This window comes from Eptesicus fuscus, chromosome 5, assembly GCF_027574615.1.
Source record: "Eptesicus fuscus isolate TK198812 chromosome 5, DD_ASM_mEF_20220401, whole genome shotgun sequence".
Taxonomy (NCBI): Eukaryota; Metazoa; Chordata; class Mammalia; order Chiroptera; family Vespertilionidae; genus Eptesicus; species Eptesicus fuscus.
In genome coordinates this window covers 76,239,595-76,258,422 of record NC_072477.1, presented here as the reverse complement: position 1 = coordinate 76,258,422, position 18,828 = coordinate 76,239,595, and positions in this window count along the sequence as shown.

The window sequence follows — 18,828 nt, the reverse complement described above, 5'->3', positions numbered from 1 at the left end:
ACAACAACAAAAAATCTACTTTTCTCCATTACTACAAAAAATTGACAAAAATAGATTAACCTTGAAAGCTGCATAGGCACTTCCTGTCTTCCTCCTGTGCCATCTTATTTTGAGTGGAAAGAAGACTTTTCATAATGTGTTGGGACAAGGCCAAGAATCATTGAATGTTGGAAGCTGTGCACAGACTGTTCTGCTTATAGCAAAGAGAATAGAATATATCATTTGCATTTGTCACCATTTCTGCGTAACTTCAAGATTAAATGTGATCCAACCACTCTTTTCCCAACTGACTAGGGATGCTATGGAAAGATACAGCAGCTCCCTCTTGTGACTAAACCCGTGAATACCTTCATTCATATCCAGGGCAAGTCCAGCAACCTGGACTGGTAACGTTACCTTATAGATATGGATAAGAATAGCTTACATGTGCTTATAATGTAACAGGACAAGGAATTTTGGTCAGAATGATTGCAGTAAGTACATTTTTTTGCAATATTGACAGAGTTTTGCTTCTTTTTATTTTTTAAAACCACCTGATCTTTCCTTCCTTCAGGCAGTTCAAGGAAAGGATGCACAACTGGAAAAGAAAAAATAAAGGTGTCCTTTTTACCATTTTACTTCCAAAATTTCAGTTGTATAAGCAAATGAAATGATCTGGCATAAACTTTAGATTTTGGAGGTAATACAATGAAATAATACAAGTTTGCCTACCTGAGACAAAAAAATAAAAATAATAAAAGCCAAAACATTTCTAAGTGTAACAAGAGGATGAGAAAAAAAATATCAAAGAAAAAAGGAGTATCAAAGAAAAGCAAAGAGGCTTAAGTATTGATAAATTCCTGTGGAGGGATGCTGAGCCTTATCCACTTAAAGACATCTTCAAAAGAAAACCATAAGAGCCCTGGGCCACTGTCAGTTATTAAGTAAATCTCAGTGCATTCTTGTTTAAAACTTTCCTCTTTAGGGGGAGAGATTAACCGGGGAACTTACAGTATATGCTTATGTGTATAGCCCATGGACAAAGACAATAGTGTGGTGAAGCTTGGGAGGGGCTGGTGTGGGGTGGAGGTCAGTGGGGGAAAAGAGAGGGGGAGAGAAGGTGTTCAGTGAAGGTAGCCAGATATGAGAACTTATAATGCATCGTTCTGTACAACTCCAGTCACATGAAGCTCAAGAACTGATGATAGAAGTCAGAATAGTGGTTCCTTTGAGTGGAGAATGAGAGAAAGAGCTGCTGAATGGGAAGGAACATGTGGAAATCTTTTGGAGAAGCAGAAATGTTCAACATATAGATCTGCGTGGCATTACATAGACAGAAACAAATGTAAATTTTTATTTATTTGTAGACTTGTAAGTTTTGTGCACTTTATTTTATGCATTGTATTTTGATTACAAAAAAAGAGAGAGAGAAGAAAGGAAGGAACTCCTACCATTTGCAACAGCATGGATGGAGCTGGAGAGCAGTAAGTCAGTCAGAGAAAGATAAATATCACATGATCTCACTCATTTGTGGATTATAATGAACAACATAAACTGGTGAACAAAAACAGCTCCAGAGTCAGAGAAGCATCGATCAGGTACTTAAACCTCAGAGGGAAGGCAGGGGAAGGTGGGGGGTGAGGGGGAGAGATCAACCAAAGGACTTGTATGCATGCATATAAGCTTAACCAATGGATTCAGACAACAGGGGGTGAAGGTGAAGGCATGATTGGGGGGTGGGGAGAATGGGGAGATAAGGACACATATGTAATACCTTAATCAAAAATAAAAAAAATAAATAAATAAAGTGATTAAAGTTAAAAAGAGAGAGAAGAAAAAGAAAATAAATAGCACTTTAAAATAATGAGATAAATGTCAGTGCTGTCACCTGAGAATTAAAAGTGGTTCCATTGAGGAGGTGAGACTGGAGCATGTGGAGGAGTGAGACCCAAAATATGTTATTTGATTTTGAAAATATATACAGGCATTATTTTGATAAAAATAAAATGCATTTTAAAAGAAGGGAGGGGGACTGATGAGAATCTCAGACAAGATGAGAACTGAAAAATATCCATTGACTTTATCAACACCAAAGCCACTGGTGTTAAAGTGAGAGCATCTGAACCAACACAGGCCAGGTTCAAGTGGATGAGGAATGGGAGTTGAGAAATTGGAGACAGTACCATGTAGACAATTCTTTGATCTACTCTGATTATTAAGGAGAAGAGAAATGTAGAAATGTGGCTTCTAGATATGGAAGCCTTGAGAAGATGATATTAAAATAGGAAGCATTCACTTATAGATAGACATGTGATCAGTTTATTATAAGATAATAATAAAAATTCAAGGAAAAGTGTATTACTGTGAAGTTTCTTTTCAAGTGGCCCAAGTCGAGAAACCAAGACTGTCCATATCACAGCTATGCCATCTCAGTCCATGTAAAGGTCGCTCTGGGCTGCTATGAAAAGCAGACTGACCCATGAACACGCAGAGGGGCCCAGGATGCCTGGGCAGAATGAACAGTACTCTCTGCCATCTGGCTGTGTCACGAGACTTCATTCTCCATAGGACCACTTGGAAAGAGGTTCTGGGTGCTAAGTAAATACTTCATCGAGGAGGAAAAACAACAGAGAGGCCCTTATTCCAGGGCCGCTGCTGCAGGGTTTTGGTACAGGCTGCAGGTGCTCGGGGAGCACTGTGGTTCCACAGCGCAGAGGTAAGTGGCTGAGTCTTCAGCTTTAGGGGTTGTGATGTTCAGAGAACTTTCCTTCTGTGATAGTGAGGCGCTTAGTCTTCCCTTCTGCTCTTCCTTCCCAACTGAATACAGGGAGATGAGGTGTTTGGGGCCTTTCCCAGGATCCTGCCTGTACCACTGGAGCCCTATAAAATTGCTGACTGTGTAACTGCAGGTGAGACTGACACTGTCTCCCTCCTGGACCCTCAGGGTCTGACGACTCTGCTCCACCTGGTCTTCTCCACTCAGCCCTGTTCAGGAAAACAAAAACAGAAATGAGACAAAGCTTTAAGTTCAGCAGCTTTGAAAAATCCCAATGAGAAACCTGGGATGAGCCAAAACTAAACCCCTATCTTGTCTTCCCAGCCTTGGATAAATGGACCTTATGGTTCTCATCACTGAACCTCTAACTTACAGCCAAGCTGAAGCCACAAGACTATGATTGCACACTCCAGCATGTTCTCCATCTGATATCTGTCTTGATGCAGCTTGTAATGATTCCTAAACGTCTCTTCTCTGAGGAACTGTTTCTGTGTCTTAGTTCTTATTTTCTCATGCCCAAGAAGGCCTTTCTGTTGGTGGCCGAGCCAATCAAAAGCAAATCTAGTTGCTGTCATGCTTTTGACATGCAAGACGTTCCTGGAATCAGAGGAATGAAACCACTGCCACCTTGTGGTCATAAACACAATTGCATAGTACCCACTTCACCCCACCTATAAAGATTGAGGGAAGGTACATTTGGGTATTTGGTGGTATAGATGAGGTTTGAAGAGTAACCAGAAAAGCCTTCTCTTACTTGCACTTTTAATTGCCTCATTGTTCGCTATATAGCCTTTAAAACGGAACTACTACCAGATGTTATAAAAGAGTTATAAAAGTGTAGATGTAATTGATTATTGCTTCTCTTTATAATACACAAGAATCTCAGCAGGTGAAATCTTAAAAGGACTAGAGTACTGAAAAAGGAGGACTTAACTGGGTTATGGATATGTCTAGAAACCTCTTCGACAGAGAATTGGGAACATAAGTTAAGAAATCCATTTCTTCAAGTAATTTTCTGCCTGGTTACAGGGACCGAGTGTGGCCCAAACTGAGTCACAGACTTGACAGGATGTCTAGTTTTAAACAAATATGTAAAAATTTCAAAGTAATCATATTTAGACAATATCACATTACTATACAAACAAGAGCTACTGAATTTAGAGAATAGTTGCCTTATGGAAATTAACCTCAATAATATCCTGACTTAAGTTCCAAGCTGTTTCTAAGACTATTGAAATTAGTAACATTAGGCTAAGATATATAGGGCAGAAATAGTTGCCTAGTTTGTTTGGTTCTATGACACGTTATTGGATTTTGTCATTGAACATATGTTTATCTTATTGAATTAGTCACCCTTCATATAAATTCCCTTTGAACTTGTCATAATACCACACTCTGCTCCTCATTAGCTACAACCCAGAAAAAGAGCATCAACTCACAGATACACTACTTTAATGTCACTTCATTCCTTCTCCCACTTTGTAGCAAGAAAAAATAAGACACACATAATTCATGCACTGACAGTATGAACAATGTTTGTTGTTGTTTGGCTTTTTCTTTCCGGACTGAATTATTTTTCAGTGAAATTTATGATACTGACTTGTATACAATTTATCATTGATTTGATTTATTCTAGCCACCCTTAGCAAACTCTGACACTGACAAATCATATTTTAAGGGCAGTTTTTCTCTGCTTCCAAATATGTGGCTCTCAGATAGAAGATGAGAGAGATAACTGCAAGATTAGTGCCAGAGCTCTTCGCAGGATAGGAACTAGAAGACCAACGGGCAGAATGGTGATGTGTAACAGAGCCAAAGGAGATGATTCACAGTTGTGAGCTTTACAAAAATCGTGTTTAATTTTTAAAAACATTTTTTAATTTGAGTTAATTATAGATTCATGGAAGTTCCAAAAATGTACAGGAAGGTCCCAAGTACTCTTCACCCCATCTCCTCCTGTCTGTTTCAACCAAGAAATTAATGTTGCTACAACCACAGAGATTATTTAAATTTCCACACTTTTACATGCACGTGTGTGTGTGTGTGTGTGTGTGTGTGTGTAGTTCTATGCAATTTTACATAGGTACAGATTCATGTATTTATGTGCATCCTATGTATAGATTCACTGCCACAATCAAGATACACAACTGTTTCATTACCCTAAGGCTTCCTCATTATACCTGTTTGTATCTGCACTCATCCCCTCTCCCCATCATTAAACACTGGCAATCACTAATCTGTTCTTCACGCTTACAATTGTGTTATTTCAATAATGCTATATAAATTAAATTATGTAGTAGTAACTTTTTGAGATTGCTTTTATTTTTCCCTCAGTGTAGGTAATAAAAGTATGAGATCTATCCAAGTTATTGTGTGTATCCAACCTGATTGTTCCCTTATCTTTCTGAATAATATTCCATGGTATGGATGTGCCACAGTTTGCTCACCCAGTCACCAATTGAAGGACATTTCCCCCCAGATTTTGATCACTAGGAATAAAGCTGTGATGAATATTTATGTATGGGTTTTTGTGTGAACATCAGTTTCCAGTTCTCTAGTATCAGTGCCCAAGTGTGCAATTACTGGGTCATATAGTAAGGTATGTTTAGTTTTATAAGAAACTGCCAAACTATTTTCCAGAATACCTGTGCCATTTTATATCCCACAACAAATCACGAGTAACCCTATTTCTCCACATGTTTGCCAACATTTGGTGTTTTTACAGTTTTTAATTTTAGCCAGATAGGTGTGTAGTGATATCTCAATATGGCTTAAATTGTAATTTCTTTGATGACTAATAATGTTGCACATCTTTTTATGTGCTTATTGCAGTCTGTATACCTACCCTCTTTGGCAAATATGTATGCAAATATTTTCCCCATTTCTAATTGTTTGTTTTTTGCGTGTTTTTTTTTTTTGTTTGTTTGTTTTTACTGTTGAGTTTGGAGACTTCTTTATATATTCTAAATACAGATCTTGTGTCAGACATGTATGGTTTGTAGATATTTACTCCAATTCCCAGTTTATCTATTCATTTTTATAACAGGGTCTTTTTACAGATATATATATTTTTATTTTGATGTAGTCCAATGTGTGTGTGTGTGTGTGTGTGTGTGTGTGTGTGTGTATCTGTGTGTTTGTGTTGCACTTTTGGTGTCAAATCTAAGAATTCTTCACCTAGCCTTAGGTCTAGAAGATTTTCTTCTATGTGTTTTTTTTTTTCTGAAAGTTTCATCATTTTATGTTTTACATTCAAGCCCATGACCCATTTTGAGTTAATTTTGTAACTTTTATTTTTTTAAAAGATGAATGTGTCCTTGTCTTTGTTTTAAGCTTTACCTATTTGCTGTGATCAAGTAACCAGCTCAAAGCAGCATAACCAAAATGTAGGTTGAGGGCTTCTCAGAGAGGAGTGAAAAACCTTTTATACTTTGAGCCTGAAAATTTCCCTTTTATACTTATTATGATTTCTTTATCTAAAAAGTAAATTTTAAAATGTAATACCCAAACCAAACCCTTCTCAACTCATTAACCTCTGAAACCACCTATCATGAATCACAGGGCAATGTTTTCTAGTTTGGATTTGGAAAATGGTTATTTCTATCTTACAATCAAGGTAACTGTAATCCTTCTGAACATTCACATTCTTTTAAACTTTAAACTTCTCTGAGGAAAATGTACATCCATTTTTAAGTTAACAAACTGAACTAAAAGTGAAATTCTCCTTCCGTGTCTTCTTTCTTGGTAATTGAGTAACTGTCCCCTGAAGAAAAGAATATCCTCTACAAATTGTCCCACAAATGAAAAATCCCTCCTTTTATTATTATTTTTTGCTAAAATTACATGTTTTCATCTACTTTTTTCATGACGTTTTAAGGCCAGTAGCTCAGGTCCTGCAGAATGTGGTGATGCTTCTTCTTACTGTCCCGGGGGCAGAGGCCTGATTTTGCTCTCATGGGGAGGATTTTGAAAAGACCAACACTACAATTCAGAACAAGACTTTATTTTTTTAATATGTTTTTATTTATTTTTGAAAAGACGAAGAAAGAGGGATAGAAAGATAGAAACATCAATGATGAGAGAGAACCATCGATTGGCTGCCTCCTGCATACCCCCTTTTGGGGATTGAGCCCGCAACTGGGGCCAAGGGAATTGAACCATGATCTCTTGGTTCCTGGGTTGATGCTCAACTACTGAGCCACCACAGCTGTACAAGATAATACTTTCTAAAAGTTTTCTTAAGGGTTAATAATTGAGGAGCTTTAAAAGGTCCTCAATTGAGACAGTTCAGCCCTTGGAACCAAAGTTAGGAAATTGGAAAAACAGATTCATTTTTCTTAGGTATTGGACTAGGACTCCCAATGATAGGAATATCTATCCCAAATCTAAGTAAATCAACAACAAGGTCACCAGACCTGAAAGAAAAAGAATATACAAAGAAGCAGAGCAAGTCATGGCAATGATGAAGACAAATGGCAACAGAAAAGCTGACCTCAATTATATACAAGAGCATTGGGTAGTGTCTGAAGAACACCTACCACACAAAGATCATTCCATTTGTGCCCCAGAAAATTAGGATGCAAAGGAAAACTGAGTTACCTATGATTTTCTTTTAAATAGAACTGAGTTACCTATGATTTTCTTTTAGCTTTGAGCCCCCGCCCCTTACCACTCTTAATTTCATAGGACTTGTGTCTCCAAAGCTGAAAATTGTGCCTAATGAGGAAAATATGCAAAAATAGAAAGTTAATTTATAGCATATGCAAATAAAAGGAATGTTCTCATGGTGATGAGTAGACAAATACAAGAAATAATTGATCCATACTTCTCTAACAGCATCCAAAGGATAGAAGCCCTATTATCTGTTGATATTATCAATTAGTTTATTCTTCTTCAATCAACAAATATTTAATGTGCAACTACTATGTGTTAAGTACTGTGTAATGCACAATATATACATGTGTCCTGACCTTATGGAGTTCACAGATATAGGCATAACAGCAATTTAAAAAATTTAAACACAAGTATAAATATAAACATCCTATCTAATAAAAGAGTAATATGCAAATTGACCATCACTCCAAGACACAAGATGGTCACCCCCATGTGGTCAAAGATGGCTGCCCCCATGTGGACACAAGATGGCCACCACAAGATGGCTGGCAGGGGAGGGCACTTGTGGGCTGTAGGGGGTGACCAGGCTGGCAGAGGAGGGCAGTTGGGGGAGACCCAGGCCAGCAGGGGAGAGCAGTGAGGGGTGACCAGTCCAGCAGAGGAAGGCATTTGGGGGAGACCAAGTCTGCAGGGGAGGGCAGTTGTGGGTGATCAGGCCAGCAGGGAGGGCAGTTAGGGGTGACCAGCCCAGCAGAGGAGGGCATTTGGGGGAGATCAAGTCTGCAGGGGAGGGCAGTTGTGGGCTATCAGGCCAGCAGGGAGAGCAGTTGGAGATGACCGGGCCAGCAGGGGAGGGCAGTTGGGAGAGACCAGGCCAGCAGGGGAGGGCAGTTGAGGGAGACCAGGCCAGCAAGGGAGGGCAGTTGGTGGGGACCAGGCCTACAGGGAAAGGTAGTTGAGGGGGACCAGCACAGCAGAGGAGGGCAATTGGGGGGGGGGAGACCAGGTCTGCAGGGGAGGGCAGTTGTGAGCGATCAGGCCAGCAGGGAGGGCAGTTAGGAGTGACCGGTACGGCAGAGGAGGGCATTTGGGGGAGACCAAGTCTGCAGGGGAGGGCAGTTGTGGGCGATCAGGCCAGCAGGGGAGGGCAGTTGGTGGGGACCAGGCCTACAAAGGAGGGAAGTTGGGGGTGACCAGGCCAGCAGGGCAGGGCAGTTGGGGGCGACCAGGCCAGCAGGGGAGGGCAGTTGGGGGGGGAACCAGGCCAGCAGGGGAGGGCAGTTGGGGGGTCCAGGCAGGCAGAGGAGGGAATTTGGGGGTGACCGGGCCTGCAGGGAAGAGCAGTTGGGGGGGACCAGGCCTGCAGGGGAGGGCAGTTGGGGGTGACCAGGCCTGTAGGAGAGGGCAGTTAGGGGCAAGCAGGCTGGCAGGGGAGCAGTTAGGCATCAATCAGGCCATCAGGTTGGTGGTTAGGGGTGATCAGGCTGGCAGGCAGAAGCGTTTAGGGGCAATCAGGAAGGTAGGCAGGTGAGCAGTTGGGAGCCAGCAGTCCTGGATTGTGAGAGGGATCCCAGATTGGAGAGGGTGCAGGCTGGGCTGAGGGACAACCCCCAGAGCAGGTAGTAAATAGAAGGGGACATAAGGGAGGCTTCTGGAGAGCAAAAGAACAAACAACAAAGAACACAGCTTCAGTACTAAATTCTCCCAATCCTAGACTCCCCTTTTCAACAGCAGGACAGATCTGGGGTACAGTGTGACAAGCATCCACTTTTGACAGTACTGGTTCAAATAGGGAAGCCATTTAGGTATTGTGTAATTAGATGTTTTTTTGTTTTTTTTTAATCTTTTGCCAAATGATCTACTTCAAGATAAAGAATTAAATATAAAGGTGCTTTTGATGAATGGTGCTTTTAGGCATGTTCTCTGGGCCAGAGAGATTGCATTTATCTTAGAGTAAGGCTTCTGCTTCTATCCCCCCTCCTCTGCTCACACATATCCGCCTCTTCCTGTCCAAACTGAGACTCTTGCCCAGGTGTTCATAGCTGGGGGATGTCTCATGTTGCGATCTGAGGTTTTCCTGGGGCTCTCACAGGCGCCCACATCATTGCAGCATCTCTTAGAGCACAGAAATACACTATTGAGCCCTTGAGCTGTGAGGCTAATGGAACTGGCTGGTTTCTGGCAGTTCAAAAAATACCAACCCTCTGTTGCGTTTTGCTCATTGTAAGACTCCTGATCAATAAGGAAAATCATTTCCCCACTTGGTGTTTGTTTGTACCAGAATAAATAACAACTATAGCTACTAGCTTCATATACACGATTCAAGGTCACAGTCTCTTTCTCCAGCATAAAAGTTGCAGTCTGGCCTTGTGTTACTTTCTGGGCCATATTGGAGAGAGAGGGTGGGGGGGCGGGGAGAAACAGAGACAGAGAGAATGAACGAGGCTGATTTTCCTGGTAGTCCCATAGTCTTATAAGGAACTAATGTAGGTCTGAGAGTTCTGATTCCTCTGCCCATTACTCTACTTTCCTTAGCCCTGTCCCCCCAGACAATAATAACCTGCTTCTACCCACAGACTTGGGAGCTGAGAGGAGCCTGAGTCTGTGTTTGTGGCCATTGTAGCCAGACTGTGACTACCCTCAGCCAGTTGGGAGCAGCGTGTTGGAAGTTCTTCCTCTGAGTGAAATGTGCTGTGTTCTATCTCAAGGTCAGGTCTAAATGGGCATGTGCACAGTCACTGAGCTGTAGCATGCTTCTGCACCAGAACAGGAAGTGTAATTTGCTGATACCAGTTTGTCTGTGTGGTGCCATGGCTTGTCGACATGGTTGGAGATTCTAACCTGCCTATTTAGTCTTTTTGTAATTCATTAACAATTACATATGGACATATATATGAGTTAAATTGAATTGTAGAATATTAATGATGCAACCATTTCCCATATTCACACAATGCATCTAAGAGTAACTTGTAAGTTTTATAAGAAATACAATTTATTACGATTATGGTGACTTCTGAGAACAAATAGTCATTCATCTTTTAGTATGGTGGGGTTTGTTCTTGTTTTTTTGTCTCCAGCCAACTCTACAGTAAAATATGCTCACAGACTTTTTGTCCACACAGGAAGATAAAACCTTACTCCCAATCGCCATAACTTTTCTCCCTGTGCTTTAAGGCACTGGTGTCTGGGGAAATTACACCGGATAAGGTTCCTTGTCTGCTTAATGCTAACACAGCAAGTTCCCTGATTGACCAACTTTGTCCAGCTGCACGTGGCTAACAGCAACCACTAGTAAGTCTGATAGAAAAATCTTGCTTTCGAATATTGCACACTACATCAAAATGAGTGCAGTCAAACCCGCCAGACCATGCATTCTTATTTTCTTATATCAAAAATGTAGCCATTCAAAAATTGCAAATATGTCTTCATCCCACTGCCGCAGCAGCTATGGCTCCAAGGCCTTCCCGGGGAGAAGCAACTCAATAGCTTTCCGTTTCAGCAGCCTGGCATTTGGTGCCTGATTTGCTTGGCATTAATATGCTGCTGTATAATTGGGTTTCAATTGACTGAAGCTTTTGATCATCTATTTTTTTTCTCTTCCCTAAAAGGATATATTAATTTAGTGACATCTAACGCCCATGATGCATTATGAAAAAATAAAAAGTTTTTTAAAGCCCAGGATGGGCCCTGGCTGGGTAGCTCAGTTGGTTAGAGCATCATCCTGATATGCCAAGGTTTGGGTTCAATCCCTGGTCAAGGCACATACAAGAATCAACCAATGAATGCATAAAATAAGTGGAACAACAAACCTCTCTCTCTCTCTCTCTCTCTCTCTCTCTCTCTCTCTCTCTCTCTCTCTCTCTCTCTCAAAATCAATAAGTAATAAATAAATAAATAATAAAATCACAGTACTGTTCAATTAGTGATAAAAATATCAGAAAGTGCTTGTCTGTACAAGAGATTTTATTGGAAAGGGAGACAGGGGGACTTCTGAAGTGAAGGAAATGTTCTAGCCCTAGCCAGTTTTGCACAGTGGATAGAGCATCAGTCTGTGAACTGAAAGGTCCCAGGTTCAATTCCGGTCAAGGGCACATGCCTGGGTTGTGGGCTCAATCCCCAGTAGGGGGCTTGCAGGAGGCAACCGATCAATGATTCTTTTTCATCATTGATATTTCTCTCTCTGTCTCCCTCTTCCTTCCTCTCTGAAATCAATAAAAATATTTTAAAAAAAGAAAATGTCCTATATAATGTTTTGTTACATAGATGTATATAATTTTCAAGACACATTGAATTGAATATTTAGGATCTGCATTTCATTGTGGAAAAATTATAACTCAATAAAAAATGAACTAAAATAAAATAAAATACACACAAAGAAAATTCATTTGTTCTTTCTGTAGATGATGCAGAAAGTTATTTATACTTTTCTAATTGTTACAGAGCAGCAGCTATAGATTGCTGAAATTACAACATACTCCCAACCCCTCTGACAACAGCCTGAGACATGTAATCAACAAAGACTAGCTGGACACTAATATGCTCTGAGAGGCTAAATATATTCAAATAAAATGATTAAAGAAAATGGAAGGCCATACATATAGCTCTGAATATAAAGATAACAGCTACACATAATATGAATAAATCTCACAAAGGTAAGAGTGTGTAAAAAAACAGATAAGAGAATATGCTAAATTATTCTATTTACATAAAGGCCAAAACAGAGAAATCTAACCTGTACAGTCAGATGTCAGGTTACCTGGGTGTTTTCAGTTTGTGACAATTCATCTAGCTCTATAACTATACAGGTGCACATGTTTCTATGTATAAGTTACTTTATTTCATTTTGGTTCCTTTTTTATTGAAGTACTAGTGGCCCAGTACACGAAATTTGTGCACATTAAAAGGGAATTAATTAGAGAAAATATTTTAATATTGCTATTTGCCCTTTCTTTATAATAGAAGTGTCAGAGATAAAAAAATTAGTAAAATGTATATTAAAATCTCTCTCCTGTCAGAGTCTGGGGCATGCCATGGGACCTAGAGTCAAGTCCCCTCCCACCCATGCATGCCTCAAAATCGCACAAGACCCAGACCCAGCCGGCCTCACTCCAGTCAAGCCCCACTGGGCAGGGGGCACTGCCTCAGGTTCCCTGTCAAGCCCCGCTGGGCAGGGGGCATGGCTTCAGGTCCCCCAGCCTGACCTCGGGTCCCCCGGCCCTGGCGTGAGGGCACAAGGGCTCAAGGGTGCAAGGGCACGAGGGTGTGACAACAATTTGCATGTTAGCTCTTTATTATATAGGATAATTAAATGCAATGGACTTTCAAAAATTTATGGTACTTTATTGAAGTACTATAAAATGCAGTTTCTCTATGTTTGAGAATGTTATATACCTATATAATGACCACCAAAACTCCCCAAACATTTCGATAATCCAGTAATCCCAGAAAGTCCCCTGTGCCTCTCTCCAGTCAAACCCTCCTTCCCAGAGGAAACCACCTTTGACTTCTATCATTATTGTTCAGTTTTTCTGTTCTTGAATTTATATAAATAGGGTCATACAGTATTTGGGGGGAAGGGTCTGGCTTCTATTGCTCAATATAAGGTTTTAAAGATTCACCTTCTGTTGTGGGTACCAGTCAGTGATTCATTCCTTTTATCACTGAGTGATATTCCTTGTGTACCATAATTATTTACACATTCTGCTTCTGACTGACCTTCGGGTTGTTTCAGTCTCTAGAAAATATGAATAAGGCTGCTACAAATAGTTTTGTATGGGTCATTTGTGGATCTATATGTCACTTCTCTTTGGTAAATACCTAGGAGTAGACTTTCTGGGCTATAGCAAATCCCCAAAGTGATTGCATCATTTGACAACATTCCCACAAAAGGTCAGATGCTTCATATATTTGCCAATATTTGAGATGCTCTGAAGGTTTGTTTTCAGCCCTTCTAGAAGGTGGGGGAGGGTGGATGGCATATGGATATGGATTTAATTTGCATCTCCTTGATGACTAATAATGCTCAGCATATTTTATGTACTTATTAGTCATCCTACTTAGTATTTTATTATTGTTTTATCTTTTATTATTGATTTATGAGAGTTCTTTATATATTGCTTCTAGAAGTAATCCTTTTCCAGATATCTCTTTCTGAAATATTTGTTTCAGACTTCAGATTGTTTATTGACCTTCTTAATGTTGTCTTTTGCTGAGCAGAAATGTTTAATTTTGCTTGTGCCCTACTTATCAATCCTTTTTATGATTACTATATTTTGTACCATGACAAAGAAATCTCTGCTCACTCTTGGATCTTAAAGATAATTTCTATCTGAGAGATCAGTAGTAGTAGCTTTTGAGATTAAAATATGTATCTTTAATTTATCTTAGTCTACTTTTAATAGCATTAATTTCACTTAAGAATAAAATATGTTATTGTTGAATATGAATATGCTATGAACCCACAACGTACTCTTTTTATTTTGACTTAAAGAGACAATATCATTTTAAAATAAATAAAGTTATTAAATTTACCAACAAAACTTTAAAAATGTTACTCAGACACCTACCCCCTCTGGTATTCTTTGCCTCTTTTTGTGAATCTGAGTTTCCATGTGATTCTATTTCCTTTTAGCATGAAGACCTTCTTTGAGCATCTCTCGTGCTGCACGTCAGCTGCAGACAAGTGATCTTCACTTTGCCTCTCGGAAAATATATTTATTTTGCCTTAAAAAAAACCCCACCAAACTTAAAATTTTATTTTTTAATTAGAGTTTACATTCAATATTATTTTGTATTAGTTTCAGGCATACATCACAGTGGTTAGACAATCATCTACTGGACAAAGTGCCCCCCAATGTTTCCAGTACCCCCCTGGCACTGTTCACGGTTATTACAATATCATTGGCTACATTCCCTCTGCTGTACTTTACATCCCTGGGACTATTTTGCAACTACCAATTTGTACTTCTTAATCCTTTCACCTTTTACACCTTGTTCTCTCACCGCCCTCCCCTCTGGCAGTCATCATTCTGTTTTCTGTATCTACTTTTCTGTTTTGTTTGTTCATTTATATTGTTCTTTAGATTCCACATATGAGTGAAATCATATGGTATTTGTCTTTCTCTGACTGACTTATTTTACTTAGCATAATGCCCTCTAGGTCCATCCATGGTTTCCCAATTGGTAAGATTTCATTCTTTGTAATATGTCTTTACTTATTTTTGAATGGATCAAAATTATTTACTTGGATTAATCAGGAGCACCCACAGACATGGCATGGAACAGGTGTTGGGAGGTAATCACAACTTAAATTGCAATTAGAATTGCTTTAAATTCATTAATTAACTTAGTTTTTAAATTAAATTTATTGGGTGACATTGGTTAATAAGGTTATGTAAGTTTCAAGACATTTCTATGATACATGATCTGTGTATTGCATTGTATGCCCACCACCCAAAGTCAAATGATCTTCCCTCAACATATATTTGACACCCTTTACTATCCCACTTCCACCCCCCTTCCCTCTGGAAGCCACCATACTGTTTTCTGTGTCCAGCAACCTCTCTTTTGGGTATCTACCTGAAAAAGGTGAAAATATTTATTCACAAAGATATATGCACTTTACCCTAACCAGTTTGTCTTAGTGGTTAGAGCATCAGCCCATGGACTGAAGAAGGGTCTCAGGTTCAATTCTGGTCAAGGGTATGTACCTTGGTTGCAGGCTTGATCCCCAGACCCAGTCGTGGCATGTGTAGGAGGCAATCAATTGACGTGTCTCTCTCACATTGATGTTTCTCCTTGTCTCTCCACCTCCCTTCCTCTCTCTCTAAAAATCAATGGGAAAATATCCTTTGATGAGGATTAACAACAACAACAACAAAAAGATATATATACCTCTATGCTCATTGCAACATTATTCATGGTGGCCAAGACATGGAAATATCCAAAGTGTCCTTCCGTAGATGATTGGATAAAGATGATGTGGTGCATATATACAATGGAATACTACTCAGCCATAAGAAAAGATTAAATACTGCCATTTGCAACAACATGGATGGACCTTGAGAATATCATGCTAAGTGAAATAAGTCAGACAGAAAAAGTTAAGAACCATATGATTTCACTCATATATAGGATATAAAACTGAGAGCAACAAATGAACAAATAAGAAAAACAAACTAATTTTCCAATATTTTAAAAGATATTTTGGCTGGCCATAGAATTCTAGTTGGTCAATTATTTATACTTTAAGTATATTGTTACATTGTCTTCTGTTTTCCATTGTTTTGGGTAAAAAAATCAGTCATCATTTGTATTATTATTCCTGCATGCATGTAATGTGTCTATCTATCTTTTTCCTCCAACTGCTTTTAAGATCTAATCTTGATTTATTTTTTTCCAGAATTTTGATTATAATGTGCCTAGGTGTAGCCTTCTTTGTATTTATCATACTTGGGATCCTAGTGTTCTTAAAAAAAAAGTCTAAAAACAAAAATAAAGACACTAATTCCATTATGCCGATCCCACACTCATGATCTCATCTAAACCTAATTACCCTTCAAAAGTTCTGCCTCCAAACATCATTATATTGAAAGTTAGCAATGCAACATATGAATTGGGGTTGGGGGCATAAAGATAGCTTAAAATAGAGAGGGAGGAAGCCAATGTCAGAACCACTACATCCTAGCAAGCAGGGAGCAAAAGAAGAAATTATCCTTCATCCTTATCTCTTCCCACCCACAGATCTCTTGCCAGTTTTTGTCAGTGCTTGAGTACAGTAAGATGCCAAAAAGCAAGGAATGCCTGGATGATGCCATTTGCAGGAGTTGGATTACCAGGGCATAGAACAGGACAGCCATGTTGGGAGGAAGCCTGGATTTGAGTGAAAGGGCAAACCAAGAATAACTAAAAAAGCAGGCAAAGGGAATAAATCCTGGGTATTTATTCCTTGCTCTGGTCTCAATGAACTGCAACTTACAGTTTAGCCAAAGTCAGTAAAAAGAATCCAAAAGAATTCTGTATTGTTTCTTATTAGAATTGAGTTTATTGTAGGATTTCAAGTTTGACCAATGTTCACACGACTCTTGTTTTCCTGTGTAGTGCTATTATAGCTCAACTTTAAAACCTGGAAATATGGGATTACCTTATTCACTTGGCTCCCTAGTTAATAATAGACAGTGTACTAGGTGTAGCGGTTAATAATGGGGATTTTTTTCAATGGATGGAGTTACACATATGTTGATATACATGCAATTTTATATGTATGCTATTTTGTTGTATTGACAGCAAGCTTTAAAACTTCATATATCAAATTTTCTGAAGGTGTTAACATCATAGTTATTTTTACGCTTAAAAATGTTGAATTTTGTGCCATTTGCAACAACATGAATGGACCAACAACATAAAAAGAGCATTTCCAGGAAGTTTTAATTCATTACTTTTTTGAAGAAAAGTGCTGCTGAAAGTTATCGTATACTTTGGGAAGCTTATGGTGAACATGCTCCATCTCAAGATACTTGTGAATGCTGGTTTAAATGCTTTAAAAGTGATTATTTCGATGTGAAGGACAATTATGTCCAGGTCAATCGAAAAAGTTTGAAGACCAATAATTACAAGCATTATTGAATAAAGATGCATGTCAAACTCAAAACAATTTGCAGAAAGATTAAACCTTGCTCAGTAAACAATTTCTGATCATTTACAAGCAATGGGAAAGATCGCAAAGGAAGGAAAATGGGTGCCACATCAACTGAACGAAAGACAAATGGAAAACCGAAAAGTCATCAGTAAAATGTTGCTTCAATGGCACGAAAGAAAGTCTTTTTTTGCATTGAATTGTGACTGGCGATGAAAAGTGGATTTATTTTGAGAATCCCAAATGCACAAAATCATGGGTTGATCCAGGTCAACCATCAACATTGACTGCAAGGCCAAATCGCTTCGGAAAGAAGACACTGCTCTGCCTTTGGTGGGATCAGGAAGGTGTGGTGTATTATGAGCTTCTAAAACCAGGTGAAACCGTTAATATTGATCACTACCGACAACAAATAATCAATTTAAACCATGCTTTGATTGTGAAACGACCAGAATGTGCCAGAAGACACGTCAAAGTAATTTTGCTTCATGATGATGCACCATCACACACTTCAAAACCAGTTAAAGTGCATTAAAAGATCTTGCCTGGGAAGTACTAACCCACCCGCTGTATTCACCAGACCTCGCTCCTTCAGATTACTACTTGTTCGATTGATGGCACAAGCACTTTCTGAGTAGTACTTCAAAACATGCAAAGGAGTGCAAAATTGGGTCTCTGAATGGTTTGCCTCAAACAAGAAAAGTTCTATTGGGACGGTAGCTAGCTATAGAAAATTCCACAAATTACCTGAAAGATGGGGAAAATGTGTAGCTAGCGATAGACATTACTTTGAATAAAGCACTTTTGATGTTTCTCTTGAAATTATCTTGTTTTCTTTAGTGACAAAATCTACCATTATTAACCAGTACACCTACTCTGTAGACAAAGAAGGATCCTTCTTGTGGGAAACATCCCTGGTCTTTGCAAACAGATCTTTCTTGTTTTACAGGGAAATATATAATAATATTGAAATGTTTTAGTTTAAACTAATATTTTAGTTTAAAGAGTTAAGGTGGGTCAAAATCCTATCCTCCTTTCAAATGAATCATCGTAGAACCTAAAGCCCTACCCCAAGTTACTGAGCACATTGTCCTCAGGAATTAAACATTTGAGTGATGGCAGAGGAGACTGGACATGCAGAGTGTGGACTCCCTAGACACAGCCTTTCCTGACCGGCTGCCTCTCACCTGGTGTATTATGTGGACCAGAGAAGGGGATGGCCTTCGGTGCCCTGACCAGCAAGTCCTTCCACATCAGTGTTTCCTGAGCAGCTGTATGGGGTGAAGAGTTAATGCAGAGCTGGGTTGAATTTTCTGTAGCAAGGACTGAGCCAGAGGGGGACATGCCCATCTTAGTGTAGAGACTTATACAGAACACTAAAGACCAGAGTCTAAGTCCCTCATTTGGCTTGTGAATGTTTGCATGAAATGCACAATATTACTGGGGCTCTTCAATAATCAAATGTTTAAAATACCGTGGTAGACTAATTCCATGGTAGAGTTTTCCTGGAAATGTTTCCTATGAAAGGTTTGGAGTCTGGAGAAGAGAGGAGCCTTTCTGGCTGAGCACTTCTGGGTATCAACGCTTGGGTTCCCTTTAAGTGACATCTGCCCTCTTCTACCTGCAGAGCAATTCCCAACCTCTTAGGTTTCTAGGAATTACCAGAGCTTGTTTTATTTTCCTGAGGAAGCTCTAAATAAACTCCATACTGTGCAGAGGGAGAATATAACACTCCCTCCCAGGGCTGCCTCGCCTGTGCCCCTCTGGGTTTGGGCTCAGCTCCCCCTGCAGCCTCCCTCACTGTGTCTCTCAGAGCGCAGTAGTA